Below are 6,269 nucleotides of genomic sequence, written 5' to 3' on the forward strand. Positions count from 1 at the left end.
CAACATTGTTGACCAAAATATCACAAGAATACTAACATTCTTCTCCTCTAGAGCCAAGCTTCCACAGTCCAAATCACCCTCAGTAACAAAGTCAGTCCTGCTAGGACAGCCCATTAAGCCCCATTTAAAGCATTTCATTGCTTTCCAAATCCAAAGTCCCCAAATCTACATTCTTCGGAACAAAAGAATGGTTAGGCCTATCATGGCAACACCACAGTCTCTGGTACCAACTTCTGTCTTAGGGTTTTACTGCTGTAAACAGACACCATGACCAAGGCAACTCTTATAAGGACCACATTTAATTGGGGCTGGCTTACAGGTTCAGAGGTTCAGTCCATTATCATCAAGGCAGGAGCATGGCAGCATCCAGGCAGGCATGGTGCGGGGGGAACTGAGAGTTCTATATCTTCATCAGAAGGCTACTAGAAAAATACTGGCTCCCAGGCAGCTAGGGTAAGGGTCTTAAAGCCCACATCCACAGTGGCACACCTATTCCAACAAAGTCACACCTACTCCAACAAGGCTACACCTCCTAATAGTGCCACTCTCTGGGCCAAGCATATACAAACCATCACCAAGGCCATCCTCTGCTACATATGCAGCTGGAGCCATGGGTCCTTCCATGTATACTCTTTGAGTTTTCTCATACAATATGTTCTGATTGTGATGCCCCGCCCCCAACTCTTCCCAGTTCCTCTCAATCCCCCTCTCATCCAGATCCACTCCTTTTCTATCTCTCCTTAGAAAACAAACAAGTCTCTAAAGAGTAATAACAAAACAAATTAGAAGGAAAAAAGCCAATAGAATAAGAAAAAGAGCCAAAGAAAACCCACGCTGCTCCTTTGGAGAAAACGAAATTTTCATTCGAAAGTGTTTATCAACAGGAGATAGCATCTGGGCTAGGGATCTTCTTTTGGCCCTAGGATCCCATCCGGTGCAGACCTGTGCCGGCTATGCACACTGCCACATTCTCTGTGAGTTCATTGAGGTGCCAACCTTCTTGTGTTTAGAATGCCTTTCTTCTTGGTTTCCTCCATCCCTTCTGGCTTGAGCTTTCTTTCCACCTCCTCCTCTGTGGGGTTCCTGGAGCCCTGAGGGGAAGGCTTTAATGGAGACGTCTCATCTAGGGCTGAGTATTTCAAGATATCTCATTCTCTGCGTAATTTCTGACTGTGTATCTCTGTCTTCATTCTTGTTCACTGTAGGAGGAAACTTCTCCGATGATGGCTGAGAAAGGCACTGATCTCTGCCGTATGATGTTGTCAGGAGTCACTTCATGACTGTTCCTTAAGCAGAACATTTGGTTTTCCCCTAGGATGGGGTTGCCAGTTCTTAGCTGCCCATGCAGCACTGGCATGGGTTACATTTCATGGAGTGGGTCTTAACTCATCAGATGTTATGTTCCAGCTTTAATGCTTGCTGTGGAGTCCCTCTTGGCTGTAACAGCTCATATCTGTTCTCCATTTCTTTAATTCCGCCTTGTGTTAGAATGGCCTTTCTTTCACTAGCCTACAAACTCCACTCTTACTAACTTACTGTCTGCACCTTCTACTGCTCACTACCATGTCCTTCCAATAGGAGACCATGCATGCCCTTGGGCTCAGAGTAAAGCTGGTGTTCTAAGTAACCAGTGGCATACAGTTACTCCGATGGTATGCAATAGGATGCCACTTTTGTTATTCATGGTCAGGCATAGGCTATCCTATGGGATAACATAGACCCAATCTTAAGTTCCAGCATTGCCAGGTACTCAGTAACAGTTAATACATGTGTTATTAATGATACAAGTAATTTTTACAACTTGGTCAAGAGTTGAAGTGAAATAAGACTTTTTATCTAAGAAATACCAGTGTTGGCTTTGATAACTGTTACACACAAGTGTGTAGAGCCTAACACAATATCTGACTTATATTTGACTTTTTTTAAATTGGATATTTTATTTGTTTACATTTCAAATGTTATTCCCTTTCCCAGTATCTCCTCCTCCTTTCCTGGTTTTCCCTCCGGAACCCCCCTATTCCATACCCCATCCCCGCTTCTATGAGGGTACTCTCCTACCCTCCCATCCATTCCCACCTTAGTGCCCTAGTATCACCCTACCCTGGGGCATCCAGCCTTCATAGGACCAAGGGCCTCTCCTCCCTTTGATGTCTGCCAAGGTCATCCTCTGCTACATATGCAGCTGGAGCCATGGGTCCCTCCATGTGTACTCTTTGGTTGGTGGTTTAGTCCCTGGAGCTCTGGGGGGGGGGGTCTGGTTGGTTGATATTGTTCTTCCTGTGGGGTTGCAAACCCCTTCAGCTCCTTCAGTCCTTTCCCTAACTCCTCCATTAGGGACCCCATTCTTAGTTCAATGGTTGGCTGTGAGCATCTGCCTCTGTATTTGTCAGGCTCTGGCAGAGCCTCTCAGGAGACAGCTGTATCAGGCTCCTGTCAGCATGCAATTCTTGGCATCTGCAATAGTGTCTGGGTTTGGTAACTGTATACAGTTTGGTGACTGTAGATGGCCTTTCCTTCAGTCTCTGCTCCACACTTTCTCCCCATATTTCCTTTAGCCAGGAGCAATTCTGGGTTAAAAATTTGGAGAAGAGTGTGTGGACCTATCTCCCAAGGTTATCTTGCCTAACCTCTGGTACTGGTCTCTACAGGTTCTCCCTCCCCTTTGTTGGGTATTTCAGCTAATGCCATCCCAGTTGTATCCTGGTAACCTCTTGGTTTCTTGGCATCTGGGGCTTTCTGGTCGCTACCCCCAGTTGCCCATCTGCCCCTTGCTACACACCTCTGTATATCATGCCCCTCTCTTCCCATACCTGATCCTGCCTCCATTTTCCCCTCCCCCTCCTCTCTTCCTCCAAAGTCCCTCCCACCCTCTACCTCCTGTGAGAATTTTATTCCCCTTTCTAAGAAGGACTGAAGCATCCACACTTTGGTCTTTCTGTTTCTTGAACTTCATGTGGTCCATGAGTTGTGTCATGGGTATTCCGAATTTTTTGCCTAATATCACTTATCAGTAAGTGCATACCATGCATGTCCTTTTGTGACTGGGTTACCTCACTCAGGATGATATTTTCTAGTTCCATTTATTTGCCTGTGAATTTCATGGAGCCATTGTTTTTGATATCTGAGTAGTACTCCATTGTATAGATGTACCACATTTTCTGTATTCATTCCTCTGTTGAGGGACATCTGGGTTCTTTCCAGCTTCTGGCTATTATAAATAAGGCTGCTATTAACATAGTGGAGCATGTGTCTTTGTTATATGTTGGGGCATCTTTTGGGTATATGCCCAGGAGAGGTATAGCTGGGTCCTCGGGTAGTACTATGGCAAATTTTCTAAGAAAACTCCAGACTGATTTCCAGAGTGGTTGTACCAGTCTGCAATCCCACCGACAATAGTGTTCTTCTTTCTCCACATCCTCACCAGCATCTGCTGTCACCTCAGTTTTTGTTTGTTTGTTTGTTTCATAACATTTTACTTTTCTTTTATTGGATATTTTCTTTCTTTATATTTGAAATGTTATCCCCTTTTCTGGTTTCCCCTCCTGAAACTCCCTATCCCATTCTCCCTCCCCCTGTTTCTATGAGGGTGCTCCCCCAGCCACCCACCTACTCCCTTCCACCTCCCCACCTTGGCATTCCCCTACACTGGGGCATCCAGCCTTCACAAGACCAAGGGTCTCTCCTCCCATTGATGCCTGACAAGGCCCATCCTCTGCAGCTGGAGCCATGGGTCATTCCATATGTACTCTTTAGTTGGTGGTTTAATCCCTGGGAGCTCTGAGGTGTGTGTGTGTGTGTGTGTGTGTGTGTGTGTGTGTGTGTGTGTGTGTGTGGTTGGTTGGTTGATATTGTTGTTCTTCCTATGGGGTTTCAAACACCTTCATCTCCTTCAGTCCTTTCTCTAATTCCTCCATTGGGTTCTAGTTCTCAGTCCAGTTGTTGGCTGTGAGCATCTGCCTCTGTATTTGTCAGGCTCTGGCAGAGCCTCTCAGGAGACAGACAAAAGTTATTTTTGTATCTCTTTCTGTCCTCAGCCTTGTAGTGGCTGTTCTGGTGTCCTCTCATCTAAGTCACAACATCTGTTGTTTCTTATTTGTGTATGTATTTAAAAATCATTATTATAAAAATAGTGTGTGTTCATGGAACCAGTTAAGCAACATAGATGAAGATAGGAAAGCAAATTTTTTCCTCCATTCTCAACAATTGTTCTGACAAAACTTTGTGGTGGAAGCCTTTTTTCCTTTCTAGATATATTATTATTATTATTATTATTATTATTATTATTATTATTATTAATTTTACAGTTCAATCATTATCCCCCTCCTGGTCCACCCTCCCCAGGTCTCCAAGAGCATGTATCCCACCCCCACCCCCACCCCACCAAACCTCTCCACTCCCTGGACCCTCTCTTGAGGTTTAGGTGCATCATCATTGACTGAACCCAGACCTGGCAGTCGTCTGCTGTATATGTGTTGGGGGCCTCATATCAGGTGCTGTATGCTGCCTGGTTGGTGACTCAGTGTTTGAGAGATCTCAGAAGAGGTCCAGGTTAGTTGAGACTGCTGGTCTTCCTATGGGGTCGCCTCCTCCTTGGCTTCTTCCCGCCTTTCCCTAGTTCAACCACAGGGGTCCCTGGCTTTTGTCCATTGGTTGGGTGTACGTATCTGCATCTGACTCCTTCAGCTCTTTGTGGGCCTCTCGGAGGCCTCATGCTAGCATCTTTTAAAACTGAGGTTTGCTTCCTGTTTACTTTTTGGTTTGCTCTTTTGAAATATGGCACGCAGAAGCAGCTGTGCAAACGCACGCGGTGGGTATGTGTGGGTGGGTTTGGTGATAAGTACATATCGTGCGGTCATCCAAACCAAGGCCTCAAACGCAGCCTCCCTTGATCCCAGAGTTTTCCGTCTCAGCGTGGAACACAGAATTGCTAATTATAATCACGACGTTGACAGTACATTCCTGAAACAACCTACTGCGCTCGATTGAAGCTGCAGCCTTTTACCATCCCACTCCATTCCCCTTCCTCCACGCCCCTCCCACTCGGCCTTCTCCTCAATAGAGTGTGGCTCTAACAAACTCATACACTGTCATTTTTCTTTTCATTTGGCTTGTTTCATTTACCGCCATGACCTCCAGGTCTGGTCATGTTGCTACAAATGACACGATTTCTCTGTTAAATGGCTGAATAATAATATTCCACTGTCTCTATATTCAGACTTTATCTACCCATTAGGCCAGCCCCACATCTTGGCTCTGTGCATAGTGGCTGCAACAAATCTTTTCACCTGTAGCACCCAAAGTCGGGATCCCTGGGTCAATAGTAGATCTATTTTGAATATTTCAGAATAACCTTCTTCCCGTTTTCCAAGATCAATACCAGAGTATTTTCTACCCACGGAATGCAGATGCTCCCTTCTTCCCATATCCAAGCAGCTTCTCCTCCTTTTCTGTTTTGATTACAGCCATCTTGACATGTGTGGTGGGACAGATGGCTTTGATTTTACCTTTCCAGATGGCTAGTAATCCCGAGGGCCTTTTTGTGTGCCTTATTGGCCTCATGCCCTTTTGTTTGTGTGTCTCTGTGTGTGTGTTGTTGTGTAGAGGTGCCTTGTGTGCGTGTGTATACATGGGGGTACATAGAGGCCCACAGTTCACAGCGTGTGCCTTTCTTCAGTGGCCCTCCATTGTTGCTTTCTGAGACGGGATCTATCACCACAGCCAGTGAGCTTTAGATCCCTGTCTGACTCAGAAATCCCTTGCCATAAGGCTGGGGCTGAAGGCATGAAGTGCTATGCCCAGGGTTTTGCATGGATTCTGGGAGCCTTGTGCTTGTATGACAGCCTTTACTGATTAAACATCTCTCCAGCTCCTGAACATCTTTTGGGAGAAATGTTCATTCAGTGCCCGTGTCATTGTTTGCATTGAGTTATTTATGTGTGTGTGTAACATATATATATATATATATGTATATATATATATATGTATATATAAAACATATATATATGTTTAATTCTCAATCCATAATACGTCCACCCAATAAACTCACAACCAACTGATAAAGATATACACCATCCACCTAGATAAGATAAGTTGACCTATAGAAGTCCATTCCTTAAGAAATATTCATAACTACTTATGGCCATTTAAGGCCACCCGGACCTGGGTCATCTTTCTCTGTCTCCATCTTGAATCTACTGTCTTTCCTCTTCTCTCCTGCCTTACAAAACCTTTGTCCCTGCCTTAGTTTTTACTGTCCAATCATGGGCCTT

This window comes from Rattus norvegicus, chromosome 7 (assembly GCF_036323735.1).
Source record: "Rattus norvegicus strain BN/NHsdMcwi chromosome 7, GRCr8, whole genome shotgun sequence".
NCBI classification, from domain to species: Eukaryota; Metazoa; Chordata; class Mammalia; order Rodentia; family Muridae; genus Rattus; species Rattus norvegicus.